At 39.1% G+C, this 19,661-nt stretch overlaps 16 pseudogenes; all 16 read left to right on the top strand.

Moving 5' to 3' along the window:
* Positions 1-5,678: 5,678 nt before the first annotated feature.
* Positions 5,679-5,797, top strand: LOC149722290 (5S ribosomal RNA; annotated as a pseudogene).
* Positions 5,798-6,158: 361 nt separating this feature from the next.
* LOC149722289 (5S ribosomal RNA) lies at positions 6,159-6,277 on the top strand (annotated as a pseudogene).
* A 138-nt stretch (positions 6,278-6,415) lies between these two features.
* Positions 6,416-6,534, top strand: LOC149722288 (5S ribosomal RNA; annotated as a pseudogene).
* Positions 6,535-6,896: 362 nt separating this feature from the next.
* Positions 6,897-7,015, top strand: LOC149722287 (5S ribosomal RNA; annotated as a pseudogene).
* Positions 7,016-7,152: 137 nt separating this feature from the next.
* On the top strand, positions 7,153-7,255 carry LOC149722286 (5S ribosomal RNA; annotated as a pseudogene).
* Positions 7,256-7,377: 122 nt separating this feature from the next.
* Positions 7,378-7,496, top strand: LOC149722285 (5S ribosomal RNA; annotated as a pseudogene).
* Positions 7,497-7,858: 362 nt separating this feature from the next.
* On the top strand, positions 7,859-7,977 carry LOC149722284 (5S ribosomal RNA; annotated as a pseudogene).
* A 137-nt stretch (positions 7,978-8,114) lies between these two features.
* LOC149722283 (5S ribosomal RNA) lies at positions 8,115-8,233 on the top strand (annotated as a pseudogene).
* A 5,215-nt stretch (positions 8,234-13,448) lies between these two features.
* Positions 13,449-13,567, top strand: LOC149722282 (5S ribosomal RNA; annotated as a pseudogene).
* A 361-nt stretch (positions 13,568-13,928) lies between these two features.
* Positions 13,929-14,047, top strand: LOC149722281 (5S ribosomal RNA; annotated as a pseudogene).
* A 138-nt stretch (positions 14,048-14,185) lies between these two features.
* On the top strand, positions 14,186-14,304 carry LOC149722280 (5S ribosomal RNA; annotated as a pseudogene).
* Positions 14,305-14,666: 362 nt separating this feature from the next.
* LOC149722279 (5S ribosomal RNA) lies at positions 14,667-14,785 on the top strand (annotated as a pseudogene).
* Positions 14,786-14,922: 137 nt separating this feature from the next.
* LOC149722278 (5S ribosomal RNA) lies at positions 14,923-15,025 on the top strand (annotated as a pseudogene).
* A 122-nt stretch (positions 15,026-15,147) lies between these two features.
* On the top strand, positions 15,148-15,266 carry LOC149722277 (5S ribosomal RNA; annotated as a pseudogene).
* A 362-nt stretch (positions 15,267-15,628) lies between these two features.
* Positions 15,629-15,747, top strand: LOC149722276 (5S ribosomal RNA; annotated as a pseudogene).
* Positions 15,748-15,884: 137 nt separating this feature from the next.
* Positions 15,885-16,003, top strand: LOC149722275 (5S ribosomal RNA; annotated as a pseudogene).
* Positions 16,004-19,661: the final 3,658 nt, after the last annotated feature.

The following is a 19,661-nucleotide window of genomic DNA, read 5'->3' as shown; positions in this document are numbered from 1 at the left end:
TGTTTGTCGTAGCTCAATGTTTTTAGTATGGTTAGATGGGGGACAAATTGGACTATAAAATACTCAAAGGACATCCCCGTATCTCCAGTAGAAACAGAGTTACGAGCCTGCAAACTATAGTCTTATGCATTTTCTATGGAGGGATTTGTTTGTTCACGTATTGCTTAATTACTTGACCCTGTTCTTTCGATTAAAAATAATAACATATCTTTAGTGTAGCGGTTATCGCATCCGCCTCACTCCCGGAAGGCCACACGTTCGAAACCGCGAGGTTTTTTTTTTGCTTTGAACATGCAAAGACCTTTATAATTATCCGAACATTTGTGTCAAGGTCACATTATTTACATCCCCGTATCTCTGGTAGAACCAGAGTTAGAGCCTGCAAAGTTTATTTTCAAAAATCAAAAGTAACCTTCTAACAATAAGTGAGACAAAAAATAAGTTGACGACGATATTGAGGTAGCCTCAAGTTTAAAGTATCCTTGTATGGGGAGCAAAGAGTACTATAACATTTCCAAAGGAGATCCCAGTATCTCTTGTAGAACAAGAGTTATGAGCCTCCAAAGTTTAGTGCAAAAATCATAAGTAACATAACTAAAATAAGTGAGACGATACCAAAGTTGACGAACATTTTGCTTAATATCTCGGCCCTTGTTTGTCGTAGCTCAATGTTTTTAGTATGGTTAGATGGGGGACAAATTGGACTATAACATACTCAAAGGACTTCCCCGTATCTCCAGTAGAAACAGAGTTACGAGCCTGCAAAGTATAGTCTAATGCATTTCCTATGGAGGGGGTTTGTTTCGTTACGTTTTGCTTAAGTACTCGGCCCCTGTTTGTCGTAGCCCAAAGTTTTTAGTATGGTTAGATGGGGGACAATTTGGACTATAACATATCCTAAGGACATCCCCGTATCTCTAGTAGACACAGAGTTATGGGCCTGCAAAGTATAGTCTAATGCATTTCCTATGGAGGGGTTTGTTTGTTTACGATTAGCTTAATTACTCGACTACTGTTTGTCGTAGCTCAATGTTTTTAGTATGGTTAGATGGGGGACAAATTGGACTATAACATACTCAAAGGACATCCCCGTATCTCCAGTAGAAACAGAGTTACGAGCCTGCAAAGTATAGTCTAATGCATTTCCTATGGAGGGGTTGTTTGTTTACGTTTAGCTTAATTACTCGGCCCCTGTTTGTCGTAGCCCAAAGTTTTTAGTATGGTTAGATGGGGGACAATTTGGACTATATCATATCCTAAGGACATCCCCGTATCTCTAATAGAGAAAGAGTTATGGGCCTGCAAAGTATAGTCTAATGCATTTCCTATGAACAGGTTGTTTGTTTACGTTTAGCTTAATTACTCGGCCCCTGTTTGTCGTAGCTCAATATTTTTGGTATGGTTAGATGGGGGACAAATTGGACTATAACATACTCAAAGGACTTCCCCGTATCTCCAGTAGAAACAGAGTTACGAGCCTGCAAAGTATAGTCTAATGCATTTCCTATGGAGGGGGTTTGTTTCGTTACGTTTTGCTTAAGTACTCGGCCCCTGTTTGTCGTAGCCCAAAGTTTTTAGTATGGTTAGATGGGGGACAATTTTGTAATTCGAGTAATTAAGCTAATCGTAAACAAACAAACCCCTCCATAGGAAATGCATTAGACTATACTTTGCAGGCCCATAACTCTGTGTCTACTAGAGATACGGGGATGTCCTTAGGATATGTTATAGTCCAAATTGTCCCCCATCTAACCATACTAAAAACTTTGGGCTACGACAAACAGGGGCCGAGTACTTAAGCAAAACGTAACGAAACAAACCCCCTCCATAGGAAATGCATTAGACTATACTTTGCAGGCTCGTAACTCTGTTTCTACTGGAGATACGGGGATGTCCTTAGAGTATGTTATAGACCAATTTGTCCCCCATCTAGCCACACTAAGAATTAGGGCTACGACAAACAGTAGTCGAGTAATTAAGCTAATCGTAAACAAACAAACCCCTCCGAAGGAAATACATTAGACTAAATTCTGGAGGCTCGTAACTCTGGTTCTACCAGAGATACGGGGATGTAAATAATGTGACCTTGACACAAATGTTCGGATAATTATAAAGGTCTTTGCATGTTCCAAGCAAAAAAAAAACTTCGCGGTTTCGAACCTGTGGCCTTCCGGGAGTGAGGCGGATGCGATAACCGTTACACTAAAGATATGTTATTATTTTTAATCGAAAGAACAGGGTCAAGTAATTAAGCAATACGTGAACAAACAAACCCCTCCATAGAAAATGCATTAGACTATACTTTGCAGGCCCATAACTCTGTGTTTACTAGAGATACGGGGATGTCCTTAAGATATGTTATAGTCCAATTTGTCGTCCATCTAACCATACTAAAAACATTGAGCTACGACAAACAGGGGCCGAGATATTAAGCAAAATGTTCGTCAACTTTGGTATCGTCTCACTTATTTTTATTATGTTACTTATGATTTTTGCACTAAACTTTGGAGGCTCATAACTCTTGTTCTACAAGAGATACTGGGATCTCCTTTGGATATGTTATAGTACTCTTTGCTCCCCATACAAGGATACTTTAAACTTGAGGCTACCTCAATATCGTCGTCAACTTACTTTTTGTCTCACTTATTGTTAGAAGGTTACTTTTGATTTTTGAAAATAAAGTTTGCAGGCTCGTAACTCTGGTTCTACCAGAGATACGGGGATGTAAGTAATGTGACCTTGACACAAATGTTCGGATAATTATAAAGGTCTTTGCATGTTCCAAGCAAAAAAAAAACTTCGCGGTTTCGAACCTGTGGCCTTCCGGGAGTGAGGCGGATGCGATAACCGTTACACTAAAGATATGTTATTATTTTTAATCGAAAGAACAGGTTCAAGTAATTAAGCAATACATGAACAAACAAACCCCTCCATAGAAAATGCATTAGACTATACTTTGCAGGCTCGTAACTCTGTTTCTACTGTAGATACGGCGAGGTCCTTTGAGTATGTTATATTCCAATTTGTCCCCCATCTAACCATACTAAAAACATTGAGCTACGACAAACAGGGGCCGAGTAATTAAGCTAAACGTAAACAAACAACCCGTCCATAGGAAATGCATTAGACTATACTTTGCAGGCCCATAACTCTGTGTCTATTAGAGATACGGGGATGTCCTTAGGATATGATATAGTCCAAATTGTCCCCCATCTAACCATACTAAAAACTTTGGGCTACGACAAACAGGGGCCGAGTAATTAAGCTAAACGTAACGAAACAAACCCCCTCCATAGGAAATGCATTAGACTATACTTTGCAGGCTCGTAACTCTGTTTCTACTGGAGATACGGGGATGTCCTTTGAGTATGTTATAGTCCAATTTGTCCCCCATCTAACCATACTAAAAATATTGAGCTACGACAAACAGGGGCCGAGTAATTAAGCTAAACGTAAACACACAACCCGTCCATAGGAAATGCATTAGACTATATTTTGCAGGCCCATAACTCTGTGTCTACTAGAGATACGGGGATGTCCTTAGGATATGATATAGTCCAAATTGTCCCCCATCTAACCATTTTAAAAACATTGAGCTACGACAAACAGGGGCCGAGATATTAAGCAAAATGTTCGTCAACTTTGGTATCGTCTCACTTATTTTTATTATGTTACTTATGATTTTTGCACTAAACTTTGGAGGCTCATAACTCTTGTTCTACAAGAGGTACTGGGATCTCCTTTGGATATGTTATAGTACTCTTTGCTCCCCATACAAGGATACTTTAAACTTGAGGCTACCTCAATATCGTCGTCAACTTACTTTTTGTCTCACTTATTGTTAGAAGGTTACTTTTGACTTTTGAAAATATACTTTGCAGGCTCGTAACTCTGTTTCTACTGGAGATACGGGGATGTCCTTAGAGTATGTTATAGACCAATTTGTCCCCCATCTAGCCACACTAAGAATTAGGGCTACGACAAACAGTAGTCGAGTAATTAAGCTAATCGTAAACAAACAAACCCCTCCATAGGAAATACATTAGACTAAATTCTGGAGGCTCGTAACTCTGGTTCTACCAGAGATACGGGGATGTAAATAATGTGACCTTGACACAAATGTTCGGATAATTATAAAGGTCTTTGCATGTTCCAAGCAAAAAAAAGCTTCGCGGTTTCGATCCTGTGGCCTTCCGGGAGTGAGGCGGATGCGATAACCGTTACACTAAAGATATGTTATTATTTTTAATCGAAAGAACAGGTTCAAGTAATTAAGCAATACATGAACAAACAAACCCCTCCATAGAAAATGCATTAGACTATACTTTGCAGGCTCGTAACTCTGTTTCTACTGTAGATACGGCGAGGTCCTTTGAGTATGTTATATTCCAATTTGTCCCCCATCTAACCATACTAAAAACATTGAGCTACGACAAACAGGGGCCGAGTAATTAAGCTAAACGTAAACAAACAACCCGTCCATAGGAAATGCATTAGACTATACTTTGCAGGCCCATAACTCTGTGTCTATTAGAGATACGGGGATGTCCTTAGGATATGATATAGTCCAAATTGTCCCCCATCTAACCATACTAAAAACTTTGGGCTACGACAAACAGGGGCCGAGTAATTAAGCTAAACGTAAACAAACAACCCCTCCATAGGAAATGCATTAGACTATACTTTGCAGGCTCGTAACTCTGTCTCTACTGGAGATACGGGGATGTCCTTTGAGTATGTTATAGTCCAATTTGTCCCCCATCTAACCATACTAAAAACATTGAGCTACGACAAACAGTAGTCGAGTAATTAAGCTAATCGTAAACAAACAAACCCCTCCATAGGAAATGCATTAGACTATACTTTGCAGGCCCATAACTCTGTGTCTACTAGAGATACGGGGATGTCCTTAGGATATGTTATAGTCCAAATTGTCCCCCATCTAACCATACTAAAAACTTTGGGCTACGACAAACAGGGGCCGAGTACTTAAGCAAAACGTAACGAAACAAACCCCCTCCATAGGAAATGCATTAGACTATACTTTGCAGGCTCGTAACTCTGTTTCTACTGGAGATACGGGGATGTCCTTTGAGTATGTTATAGTCCAATTTGTCCCCCATCTAACCATACTAAAAATATTGAGCTACGACAAACAGGGGCCGAGTAATTAAGCTAAACGTAAACACACAACCCGTCCATAGGAAATGCATTAGACTATATTTTGCAGGCCCATAACTCTGTGTCTACTAGAGATACGGGGATGTCCTTAGGATATGATATAGTCCAAATTGTCCCCCATCTAACCATTTTAAAAACATTGAGCTACGACAAACAGGGGCCGAGATATTAAGCAAAATGTTCGTCAACTTTGGTATCGTCTCACTTATTTTTATTATGTTACTTATGATTTTTGCACTAAACTTTGGAGGCTCATAACTCTTGTTCTACAAGAGGTACTGGGATCTCCTTTGGATATGTTATAGTACTCTTTGCTCCCCATACAAGGATACTTTAAACTTGAGGCTACCTCAATATCGTCGTCAACTTACTTTTTGTCTCACTTATTGTTAGAAGGTTACTTTTGACTTTTGAAAATATACTTTGCAGGCTCGTAACTCTGTTTCTACTGGAGATACGGGGATGTCCTTAGAGTATGTTATAGACCTAGCACTCTCGGCAACGGCCATATCACGCTGAATACACCGGTTCTCGTCCGATAACCGAAGTTAAGCAGCGTCCAGCGCAGTAATTACTTGGGAGGGAGACCACTTAGGAACGCTGCGTGCCGTTGGCTTTTTCACTTTTTTTTCCTCTTTTAAATTTTAATAGATATGTAAAAAGCAAACAGGTTTTCTTTTTGTTATTGTTTTAAAATGATGAAGGTTAATTTGTCTCACTTAATTTAAATCCGAATTATTAAATAGCACTCTCGGCAACGGCCATATCACGCTGAGAACACCGGTTCTCGTCCGATCGCCGACGTTAGCAGCGTCGAGCGCAGTCAGTACTTGGGAATACTGCGTGCCGTTTGCTTTTTCACTTTTGTTTCCTCTTTCAAATTCCACCAGATATGAAAAAAGCATACATATCTTCTTTTTGTTATTGTTTTATAAAGATGAAAGTTAATTAAATTCAAATTATTAACTAGCACTCTCGGCAACGGCCATATCACGCTGAATACACCGGTTCTCGTCCGATAACCGAAGTTAAGCCGCGTCGAGCGCAGTCAGTACTTGGGAGGGCGACCACTTAGGAACACTGCGTGCCGTTAACTTTTTCACTTTTTTTTCCTCTTTTAAATTCCAATAGATATGAAAAAAGCAAACATATTTTCTTTTTTGTTATTGTTTGAAAAAGATGAAGGTTAATTTGTCTCACTTAATTTAAATTCGAATTATTATCTAGCACTCTCGGCAACGGCCATATCACGCTGAATACACCGGTTCTCGTCCGATAACCGAAGTTAAGCAGCGTCGAGCGCAGTCAGTACTTGGGAGGGAGACCACTTAGGAACACTGCGTGCCGTTGGCTTTTTCACTTTTTTTTCCTCTTTTAAATTTTAATAGATATGAAAAAAGCAAATATATTTTCTTTTTTGTTATTGTTTGAAAAAGATGAAGGTTAATTTGTCTCACTTAATTTAAATTCGAATTATTATCTAGCACTCTCGGCAACGGCCATATCACGCTGAATACACCGGTTCTCGTCCGATCGCCGACGTTAGCAGCGTCGAGCGCAGTCAGTACTTGGGAATACTGCGTGCCGTTTGCTTTTTCACTTTTGTTTCCTCTTTCAAATTCCACCAGATATGAAAAAAGCAAACATATCTTCTTTTTGATATTGTTTTATAAAGATGAAAGTTAATTAAATTCAAATTATTAACTAGCACTCTCGGCAACGGCCATATCACGCTGAATACACCGGTTCTCGTCCGATAACCGAAGTTAAGCAGCGTCGAGCGCGGTCATTACTTGGGAGGGAGACCACTTAGGAACACTGCGTGCCGATGGCTTTTTCACTTTTTTTTCCTCTTTTAAATTTTAATAGATATGTAAAAAGCAAACAGGTTTTCTTTTTGTTATTGTTTTAAAATGATGAAGGTTAATTTGTCTCACTTAATTTAAATTCGAATTATTAACTAGCACTCTCGGCAACGGCCATATCACGCTGAAAACACCGGTTCACGTCCGATCACCGAAGTTAAGCAGCGTCGAGCGCATACAGTACTTGGGAATACTGCGTGCCGTTGGCGTTTTCACTTTTGTTTCCTCTTTCAAATTCCACCAGATATGAAAAAAGCAAACTTATCTTCTTTTTGTTATTGTTTTACAAAGAAAAAAGTTAATTAAATTCAAATTATTAACTAGCATTCTCGGCAACGGCCATATCACGCTCAATACACCGGTTCTCGTCCGATAACCGAAGTTAAGCAGCGTCGAGCGCAGTCATTACTTGGGAGGGAGACCACTTAGGAACACTGCGTGCCGTTGGCTTTTTCACTTTTTTTTCCTCTTTTAAATTTTAATAGATATGTAAAAAGCAAACAGGTTTTCTTTTTGTTATTGTTTTAAAATGATGAAGGTTAATTTGTCTCACTTAATTTAAATCCGAATTATTAACTAGCACTCTCGGCAACGGCCATATCACGCTGAAAACACCTGTTCACGTCCGAATACCGAAGTTAAGCAGCGTCGAGCGCATACAGTACTTGGGAATACTGCGTGCCGTTGGCTTTTCACTTTTGTTTCCTCTTTCAAATTCCACCAGATATGAAAAAAGCAAACATATCTTCTTTTTTGTTATTGTTTTATAGTGATGAAAGTTAATTAAATTCAAATTATTAACTAGCACTCTCGGCAACGGCCATATCACGCTGAATACACCGTTTCTCGTTCGATAACCGAAGTTAAGCAGCGTCGAGCGCAGTCACTACTTGGGAGGGAGACCACTTAGGAACACTGCGTGCCGTTGGCTTTTTCACTTTTTTTTCCTCTTTTAAATTTTAATAGATATGAAAAAAGCAAACATGTTTTCTTTTTGTTATTGTTTTAAAATGATGAAGGTTAATTTGTCTCACTTAATTTAAATTCTTATTATTAACTAGCACTCTCGGTAACGGCCATATCACGCTGAATACACCGGTTCTCGTCCGATAACCGAAGTTAAGCAGCGTCGAGCGCAGTCAGTACTTGGGAGGGCGACCACTTAGGAACACTGCGTGCCGTTGGCTTTTTCACTTTTTTTCCTCTTTTAAATTCCAATAGATATGAAAAAAGCAAACATATTTTCTTTTTGTTATTGTTTGAAAAATATGAAGGTTAATTTGTCTCACTTAATTTAATTTCGAATTATTAACTAGCACTCTCGGCAACGGCCATATCACGCTGAAAACACCGGTTCACGTCCGATCACCGAAGTTAAGTAGCGTCGAGCGCATACAGTACTTGGGAATACTGCGTGCCGTTTGTTTTTTCACTTTTGTTTGCTCTTTCAAATTCCACCAGATATGAAAAAAGCAAACATATCTTCTTTTTGTTATTGTTTTATAAAGATGAAAGTTAATTAAATTCAAATTATTAACTAGCACTCTCGGCAACGGCCATATCACGCTGAATACACCGGTTCACGTCCGATCACCGAAGTTAAGCAAAACGTGAACAAACAAACCCCTCCATAGAAAATGTCTTAGACTATACTTTGCAGGCTCGTAACTCTGTTTTTACTGGAGATACGGGGATGTCCTTTGAGTATGTTATACTCCAATTTGTCCCCCATCTAACTATACTAAAAATATTGAGCTACGACAAACAGGGGCCGAGTAATTAAGCTAAACGTAAACAAACAACCCGTCCATAGGAAATGCATTAGACTATATTTTGCAGGCCCATAACTCTGTGTCTACTAGAGATACGGGGATGTCCTTACGATATGATATAGTCCAAATTGTCCCCCATCTTACCATACTAAAAACATTAAGCTACGACAAACAGGGGCCGAGATATTAAGCAAAATGTTCGTCAACTTTGGTATCGTCTCACTTATTTTTATTATGTTACTTATGATTTTTGCACTAAACTTTGGAGGCTCATAACTCTTGTTCTACAAGAGATACTGGGATATCCGTTGGATATGTTATAGTACTCTTTGCTCCCCATACAAGGATACTTTAAACTTGAGGCTACCTCAATATCGTCGTCAACTTACTTTTTGTCTCACTTATTGTTAGAAGGTTACTTTTGATTTTTGAAAATATAATTTGCAGGCTCGTAACTCTGTTTCTACTGGAGATACGGGGATGTCCTTAGAGTATGTTATAGACCAATTTGTCCCCCATCTAGCCATACTAAGAATTAGGGCTACGACAAACAGTAGTCGAGTAATTAAGCTAATCGTAAACAAACAAACCCCTCCATAGGAAACACATTAGACTAAATTCTGGAGGCTTGTAACTCTGGTTCTACCAGAGATACGGGGATGTAAATAATGTGACCTTGACACAAATGTTCGGATAATTATAAAGGTCTTTGCATGTTCCAAGCAAAAAAAAAAACTTCGCGGTTTCGAACCTGTGGCCTTCCGGGAGTGAGGCGGATGCGATAACCGCTACACTAAAGATATGTTATTATTTTTAATCGAAAGAACAGGGTCAAGTAATTAAGCAATACGTGAACAAACAAACCCCTCCATAGAAAATGCATTAGACTATACTTTGCAAGGCCCATAACTCTGTGTCTACTAGAGATACCGGGATGTCCTTAGGATATGTTATAGTCCAATTTGTCAATTATCTAACCATACTAAAAACTTTGGGCTACGACAAACAGGGGCCGAGTACTTAAGCGAAACGTAAAGAAACAAACCCCCTCCATAGGAAATGAAATAGACTATACTTTGCAGGCTCGTAACTCTGTTTCCACTGGAGATACGGGGATGTCCTTTGAGTATGTTATAGTCCAATTTGTCCCCCATCTAACCATACTAAAAACATTGAGCTACGACAAACAGGGGCCGAGTAATTAAGCTAAACGTAAACAAACAACCCGTCCTTAGGAAATGCATTAGACTATACTTTGCAGGCCCATAACTCTGTGTCTACTAGAGATATGGGGATGTCCTTAGGATATGTTATAGTCCAAATTGTCCCCCATCTAACCATACTAAAAATATTGAGCTACGACAAACAAGGGCATAGATATTAAGCAAAATGTTCGTCAACTTTGGTATCGTCTCACTTATTTTGATTATGTTACTTATGATTTTTGCACTAAACTTTGGAGGCTCATAACTCTTGTTCTACAAGAGATACTGGGATCTCCTTTGGATATGTTATAGTACTCTTTGCTCCCCATACAAAGATACTTTAAACTTGAGGCTACCTCAATATCGTCGTCAACTTACTTTTTGTCTCACTTATTGTTAGAAGGTTACTTTTGATTTTTGAAAATAAAGTTTGCAGGCTCGTAACTCTGGTTCTACCAGAGATACGGGGATGTAAGTAATGTGACCTTGACACAAATGTTCGGATAATTATAAAGGTCTTTGCATGTTCCAAGCAAAAAAAAAACTTCGCGGTTTCGAACCTGTGGCCTTCCGGGAGTGAGGCGGATGCGATAACCGTTACACTAAAGATATGTTATTATTTTTAATCGAAAGAACAGGTTCAAGTAATTAAGCAATACATGAACAAACAAACCCCTCCATAGAAAATGCATTAGACTATACTTTGCAGGCTCGTAACTCTGTTTCTACTGTAGATACGGCGAGGTCCTTTGAGTATGTTATATTCCAATTTGTCCCCCATCTAACCATACTAAAAACATTGAGCTACGACAAACAGGGGCCGAGTAATTAAGCTAAACGTAAACAAACAACCCGTCCATAGGAAATGCATTAGACTATACTTTGCAGGCCCATAACTCTGTGTCTATTAGAGATACGGGGATGTCCTTAGGATATGATATAGTCCAAATTGTCCCCCATCTAACCATACTAAAAACTTTGGGCTACGACAAACAGGGGCCGAGTAATTAAGCTAAACGTAACGAAACAAACCCCCTCCATAGGAAATGCATTAGACTATACTTTGCAGGCTCGTAACTCTGTTTCTACTGGAGATACGGGGATGTCCTTTGAGTATGTTATAGTCCAATTTGTCCCCCATCTAACCATACTAAAAATATTGAGCTACGACAAACAGGGGCCGAGTAATTAAGCTAAACGTAAACACACAACCCGTCCATAGGAAATGCATTAGACTATATTTTGCAGGCCCATAACTCTGTGTCTACTAGAGATACGGGGATGTCCTTAGGATATGATATAGTCCAAATTGTCCCCCATCTAACCATTTTAAAAACATTGAGCTACGACAAACAGGGGCCGAGATATTAAGCAAAATGTTCGTCAACTTTGGTATCGTCTCACTTATTTTTATTATGTTACTTATGATTTTTGCACTAAACTTTGGAGGCTCATAACTCTTGTTCTACAAGAGGTACTGGGATCTCCTTTGGATATGTTATAGTACTCTTTGCTCCCCATACAAGGATACTTTAAACTTGAGGCTACCTCAATATCGTCGTCAACTTACTTTTTGTCTCACTTATTGTTAGAAGGTTACTTTTGACTTTTGAAAATATACTTTGCAGGCTCGTAACTCTGTTTCTACTGGAGATACGGGGATGTCCTTAGAGTATGTTATAGACCAATTTGTCCCCCATCTAGCCACACTAAGAATTAGGGCTACGACAAACAGTAGTCGAGTAATTAAGCTAATCGTAAACAAACAAACCCCTCCATAGGAAATACATTAGACTAAATTCTGGAGGCTCGTAACTCTGGTTCTACCAGAGATACGGGGATGTAAATAATGTGACCTTGACACAAATGTTCGGATAATTATAAAGGTCTTTGCATGTTCCAAGCAAAAAAAAGCTTCGCGGTTTCGATCCTGTGGCCTTCCGGGAGTGAGGCGGATGCGATAACCGTTACACTAAAGATATGTTATTATTTTTAATCGAAAGAACAGGTTCAAGTAATTAAGCAATACATGAACAAACAAACCCCTCCATAGAAAATGCATTAGACTATACTTTGCAGGCTCGTAACTCTGTTTCTACTGTAGATACGGCGAGGTCCTTTGAGTATGTTATATTCCAATTTGTCCCCCATCTAACCATACTAAAAACATTGAGCTACGACAAACAGGGGCCGAGTAATTAAGCTAAACGTAAACAAACAACCCGTCCATAGGAAATGCATTAGACTATACTTTGCAGGCCCATAACTCTGTGTCTATTAGAGATACGGGGATGTCCTTAGGATATGATATAGTCCAAATTGTCCCCCATCTAACCATACTAAAAACTTTGGGCTACGACAAACAGGGGCCGAGTAATTAAGCTAAACGTAAACAAACAACCCCTCCATAGGAAATGCATTAGACTATACTTTGCAGGCTCGTAACTCTGTCTCTACTGGAGATACGGGGATGTCCTTTGAGTATGTTATAGTCCAATTTGTCCCCCATCTAACCATACTAAAAACATTGAGCTACGACAAACAGTAGTCGAGTAATTAAGCTAATCGTAAACAAACAAACCCCTCCATAGGAAATGCATTAGACTATACTTTGCAGGCCCATAACTCTGTGTCTACTAGAGATACGGGGATGTCCTTAGGATATGTTATAGTCCAAATTGTCCCCCATCTAACCATACTAAAAACTTTGGGCTACGACAAACAGGGGCCGAGTACTTAAGCAAAACGTAACGAAACAAACCCCCTCCATAGGAAATGCATTAGACTATACTTTGCAGGCTCGTAACTCTGTTTCTACTGGAGATACGGGGATGTCCTTTGAGTATGTTATAGTCCAATTTGTCCCCCATCTAACCATACTAAAAATATTGAGCTACGACAAACAGGGGCCGAGTAATTAAGCTAAACGTAAACACACAACCCGTCCATAGGAAATGCATTAGACTATATTTTGCAGGCCCATAACTCTGTGTCTACTAGAGATACGGGGATGTCCTTAGGATATGATATAGTCCAAATTGTCCCCCATCTAACCATTTTAAAAACATTGAGCTACGACAAACAGGGGCCGAGATATTAAGCAAAATGTTCGTCAACTTTGGTATCGTCTCACTTATTTTTATTATGTTACTTATGATTTTTGCACTAAACTTTGGAGGCTCATAACTCTTGTTCTACAAGAGGTACTGGGATCTCCTTTGGATATGTTATAGTACTCTTTGCTCCCCATACAAGGATACTTTAAACTTGAGGCTACCTCAATATCGTCGTCAACTTACTTTTTGTCTCACTTATTGTTAGAAGGTTACTTTTGACTTTTGAAAATATACTTTGCAGGCTCGTAACTCTGTTTCTACTGGAGATACGGGGATGTCCTTAGAGTATGTTATAGACCTAGCACTCTCGGCAACGGCCATATCACGCTGAATACACCGGTTCTCGTCCGATAACCGAAGTTAAGCAGCGTCCAGCGCAGTAATTACTTGGGAGGGAGACCACTTAGGAACGCTGCGTGCCGTTGGCTTTTTCACTTTTTTTTCCTCTTTTAAATTTTAATAGATATGTAAAAAGCAAACAGGTTTTCTTTTTGTTATTGTTTTAAAATGATGAAGGTTAATTTGTCTCACTTAATTTAAATCCGAATTATTAAATAGCACTCTCGGCAACGGCCATATCACGCTGAGAACACCGGTTCTCGTCCGATCGCCGACGTTAGCAGCGTCGAGCGCAGTCAGTACTTGGGAATACTGCGTGCCGTTTGCTTTTTCACTTTTGTTTCCTCTTTCAAATTCCACCAGATATGAAAAAAGCAAACATATCTTCTTTTTGTTATTGTTTTATAAAGATGAAAGTTAATTAAATTCAAATTATTACCTAGCACTCTCGGCAACGGCCATATCACGCTGAATACACCGGTTCTCGTCCGATAACCGAAGTTAAGCCGCGTCGAGCGCAGTCAGTACTTGGGAGGGCGACCACTTAGGAACACTGCGTGCCGTTAACTTTTTCACTTTTTTTTCCTCTTTTAAATTCCAATAGATATGAAAAAAGCAAACATATTTTCTTTTTTGTTATTGTTTGAAAAAGATGAAGGTTAATTTGTCTCACTTAATTTAAATTCGAATTATTATCTAGCACTCTCGGCAACGGCCATATCACGCTGAATACACCGGTTCTCGTCCGATAACCGAAGTTAAGCAGCGTCGAGCGCAGTCAGTACTTGGGAGGGAGACCACTTAGGAACACTGCGTGCCGTTGGCTTTTTCACTTTTTTTTCCTCTTTTAAATTTTAATAGATATGAAAAAAGCAAATATATTTTCTTTTTTGTTATTGTTTGAAAAAGATGAAGGTTAATTTGTCTCACTTAATTTAAATTCGAATTATTATCTAGCACTCTCGGCAACGGCCATATCACGCTGAATACACCGGTTCTCGTCCGATCGCCGACGTTAGCAGCGTCGAGCGCAGTCAGTACTTGGGAATACTGCGTGCCGTTTGCTTTTTCACTTTTGTTTCCTCTTTCAAATTCCACCAGATATGAAAAAAGCAAACATATCTTCTTTTTGTTATTGTTTTATAAAGATGAAAGTTAATTAAATTCAAATTATTAACTAGCACTCTCGGCAACGGCCATATCACGCTGAATACACCGGTTCTCGTCCGATAACCGAAGTTAAGCAGCGTCGAGCGCGGTCATTACTTGGGAGGGAGACCGCTTAGGAACACTGCGTGCCGATGGCTTTTTCACTTTTTTTTCCTCTTTTAAATTTTAATAGATATGTAAAAAGCAAACAGGTTTTCTTTTTGTTATTGTTTTAAAATGATGAAGGTTAATTTGTCTCACTTAATTTAAATTCGAATTATTAACTAGCACTCTCGGCAACGGCCATATCACGCTGAAAACACCGGTTCACGTCCGATCACCGAAGTTAAGCAGCGTCGAGCGCATACAGTACTTGGGAATACTGCGTGCCGTTGGCGTTTTCACTTTTGTTTCCTCTTTCAAATTCCACCAGATATGAAAAAAGCAAACTTATCTTCTTTTTGTTATTGTTTTACAAAGAAAAAAGTTAATTAAATTCAAATTATTAACTAGCATTCTCGGCAACGGCCATATCACGCTCAATACACCGGTTCTCGTCCGATAACCGAAGTTAAGCAGCGTCGAGCGCAGTCATTACTTGGGAGGGAGACCACTTAGGAACACTGCGTGCCGTTGGCTTTTTCACTTTTTTTTCCTCTTTTAAATTTTAATAGATATGTAAAAAGCAAACAGGTTTTCTTTTTGTTATTGTTTTAAAATGATGAAGGTTAATTTGTCTCACTTAATTTAAATCCGAATTATTAACTAGCACTCTCGGCAACGGCCATATCACGCTGAAAACACCTGTTCACGTCCGAATACCGAAGTTAAGCAGCGTCGAGCGCATACAGTACTTGGGAATACTGCGTGCCGTTGGCTTTTCACTTTTGTTTCCTCTTTCAAATTCCACCAGATATGAAAAAAGCAAACATATCTTCTTTTTTGTTATTGTTTTATAGTGATGAAAGTTAATTAAATTCAAATTATTAACTAGCACTCTCGGCAACGGCCATATCACGCTGAATACACCGTTTCTCGTTCGATAACCGAAGTTAAGCAGCGTCGAGCGCAGTCACTACTTGGGAGGGAGACCACTTAGGAACACTGCGTGCCGTTGGCTTTTTCACTTTTTTTTCCTCTTTTAAATTTTAATAGATATGAAAAAAGCAAACATGTTTTCTTTTTGTTATTGTTTTAAAATGATGAAGGTTAATTTGTCTCACTTAATTTAAATTCTTATTATTAACTAGCACTCTCGGTAACGGCCATATCACGCTGAATACACCGGTTCTCGTCCGATAACCGAAGTTAAGCAGCGTCGAGCGCAGTCAGTACTTGGGAGGGCGACCACTTAGGAACACTGCGTGCCGTTGGCTTTTTCACTTTTTTTCCTCTTTTAAATTCCAATAGATATGAAAAAAGCAAACATATTTTCTTTTTGTTATTGTTTGAAAAATATGAAGGTTAATTTGTCTCACTTAATTTAATTTCGAATTATTAACTAGCACTCTCGGCAACGGCCATATCACGCTGAAAACACCGGTTCACGTCCGATCACCGAAGTTAAGTAGCGTCGAGCGCATACAGTACTTGGGAATACTGCGTGCCGTTTGTTTTTTCACTTTTGTTTGCTCTTTCAAATTCCACCAGATATGAAAAAAGCAAACATATCTTCTTTTTGTTATTGTTTTATAAAGATGAAAGTTAATTAAATTCAAATTATTAACTAGCACTCTCGGCAACGGCCATATCACGCTGAATACACCGGTTCACGTCCGATCACCGAAGTTAAGCAAAACGTGAACAAACAAACCCCTCCATAGAAAATGTCTTAGACTATACTTTGCAGGCTCGTAACTCTGTTTCTACTGGAGATACGGGGATGTCCTTTGAGTATGTTATACTCCAATTTGTCCCCCATCTAACTATACTAAAAATATTGAGCTACGACAAACAGGGGCCGAGTAATTAAGCTAAACGTAAACAAACAACCCGTCCATAGGAAATGCATTAGACTATATTTTGCAGGCCCATAACTCTGTGTCTACTAGAGATACGGGGATGTCCTTACGATATGATATAGTCCAAATTGTCCCCCATCTTACCATACTAAAAACATTAAGCTACGACAAACAGGGGCCGAGATATTAAGCAAAATGTTCGTCAACTTTGGTATCGTCTCACTTATTTTTATTATGTTACTTATGATTTTTGCACTAAACTTTGGAGGCTCATAACTCTTGTTCTACAAGAGATACTGGGATATCCGTTGGATATGTTATAGTACTCTTTGCTCCCCATACAAGGATACTTTAAACTTGAGGCTACCTCAATATCGTCGTCAACTTACTTTTTGTCTCACTTATTGTTAGAAGGTTACTTTTGATTTTTGAAAATATAATTTGCAGGCTCGTAACTCTGTTTCTACTGGAGATACGGGGATGTCCTTAGAGTATGTTATAGACCAATTTGTCCCCCATCTAGCCATACTAAGAATTAGGGCTACGACAAACAGTAGTCGAGTAATTAAGCTAATCGTAAACAAACAAACCCCTCCATAGGAAACACATTAGACTAAATTCTGGAGGCTTGTAACTCTGGTTCTACCAGAGATACGGGGATGTAAATAATGTGACCTTGACACAAATGTTCGGATAATTATAAAGGTCTTTGCATGTTCCAAGCAAAAAAAAAAACTTCGCGGTTTCGAACCTGTGGCCTTCCGGGAGTGAGGCGGATGCGATAACCGCTACACTAAAGATATGTTATTATTTTTAATCGAAAGAACAGGGTCAAGTAATTAAGCAATACGTGAACAAACAAACCCCTCCATAGAAAATGCATTAGACTATACTTTGCAAGGCCCATAACTCTGTGTCTACTAGAGATACCGGGATGTCCTTAGGATATGTTATAGTCCAATTTGTCAATTATCTAACCATACTAAAAACTTTGGGCTACGACAAACAGGGGCCGAGTACTTAAGCGAAACGTAAAGAAACAAACCCCCTCCATAGGAAATGAAATAGACTATACTTTGCAGGCTCGTAACTCTGTTTCCACTGGAGATACGGGGATGTCCTTTGAGTATGTTATAGTCCAATTTGTCCCCCATCTAACCATACTAAAAACTTTGAGCTACGACAAACAGGGGCCGAGTAATTAAGCTAAACGTAAACAAACAACCCGTCCTTAGGAAATGCATTAGACTATACTTTGCAGGCCCATAACTCTGTGTCTACTAGAGATATGGGGATGTCCTTAGGATATGTTATAGTCCAAATTGTCCCCCATCTAACCATACTAAAAATATTGAGCTACGACAAACAAGGGCATAGATATTAAGCAAAATGTTCGTCAACTTTGGTATCGTCTCACTTATTTTGATTATGTTACTTATGATTTTTGCACTAAACTTTGGAGGCTCATAACTCTTGTTCTACAAGAGATACTGGGATCTCCTTTGGATATGTTATAGTACTCTTTGCTCCCCATACAAGGATACTTTAAACTTGAGGCTACCTCAATATCGTCGTCAACTTACTTTTTGTCTCACTTATTGTTAGAAGGTTACTTTTGATTTTTGAAAATATACTTTGCAGGCTCGTAACTCTGTTTCTACTGGAGATACGGGGATGTCCTTAGAGTATGTTATAGACCAATTTGTCCCCCATCTAGCCACACTAAGAATTATTGCTACGACAAACAGTAGTCGAGTAATTAAGCTAATCGTAAACAAACAAACCCCTCCATAGGAAATACATTAGACTAAATTCTGGAGGCTCGTAACTCTGGTTCTACCAGAGATACGGGGATGTAAATAATGTGACCTTGACACAAATGTTCGGATAATTATAAAGGTCTTTGCATGTTCCAAGCAAAAAAAAACTTCGCGGTTTCGAACCTGTGGCCTTCCGAGAGTGAGGCGGATGCGATAACCGCTACACTAAAGATATGTTATTATTTTTAATCGAAAGAACAAGGTCAAGTAATTAAGCAATACATGAACAAACAAACCCCTCCATAGAAAATGCATTAGACTATACTTTGCAGGCTCGTAACTCTGTTTCTACTGGAGATACGGGGATGTCCTTAGAGTAGGTTATAGACCAATTTGTCCCCCATCTAGCCATACTAAGAATTAGGGCTACGACAAACAGTAGTCGAGTAATTAAGCTAATCGTAAACAAACAAACCCCTCCATAGGAAATACATTAGACTAAATTCTGGAGGCTCGTAACTCTGTGTCTACTAGAGATACGGGGATGTCCTTAGGATATGTTATAGTCCAAATTGTCCCCCATCTAACCATTCTAAAAACTTTGGGCTACGACAAACAGGGGCCGAGTACTTAAGCAAAACGTAAAGAAACAAACCCCCTCCTTAGGAAATGAGTTAGACTATACTTTGCAGGCTCGTAACTCTGTTTCCACTGGAGATACGGGGATGTCCTTTGAGTATGTTATACTCCAATTTGTCCCCCATCTAACTATACTAAAAATATTGAGCTACGACAAACAGGGGCCGAGTAATTAAGCTAAACGTAAACAAACAACCCGTCCATAGGAAATGCATTAGACTATATTTTGCAGGCCCATAACTCTGTGTCTACTAGAGATACGGGGATGTCCTTACGATATGATATAGTCCAAATTGTCCCCCATCTTACCATACTAAAAACATTGAGCTACGACAAACAGGGGCCGAGATATTAAGCAAAATGTTCGTCAACTTTGGTATCGTCTCACTTATTTTTATTATGTTACTTATGATTTTTGCACTAAACTTTGGAGGCTCATAACTCTTGTTCTACAAGGGATACTGGGATATCCGTTGGATATGTTATAGTACTCTTTGCTCCCCATACAAGGATACTTTAAACTTGAGGCTACCTCAATATCGTCGTCAACTTACTTTTTGTCTCACTTATTGTTAGAAGGTTACTTTTGATTTTTGAAAATATACTTTGCAGGCTCGTAACTCTGTTTCTACTGGAGATACGGGGATGTCCTTAGAGTATGTTATAGACCAATT

The sequence above is a fragment of the Phalangium opilio genome, unplaced genomic scaffold, assembly GCF_054372755.1.
Source record: "Phalangium opilio isolate 3A_F unplaced genomic scaffold, DU_Popi_V2 ptg000002l_1, whole genome shotgun sequence".
NCBI classification, from domain to species: domain Eukaryota; kingdom Metazoa; phylum Arthropoda; class Arachnida; order Opiliones; family Phalangiidae; genus Phalangium; species Phalangium opilio.
Note: the sequence above shows the minus strand (reverse complement) of the source record. Positions and strands in the feature narration are given on the sequence as shown.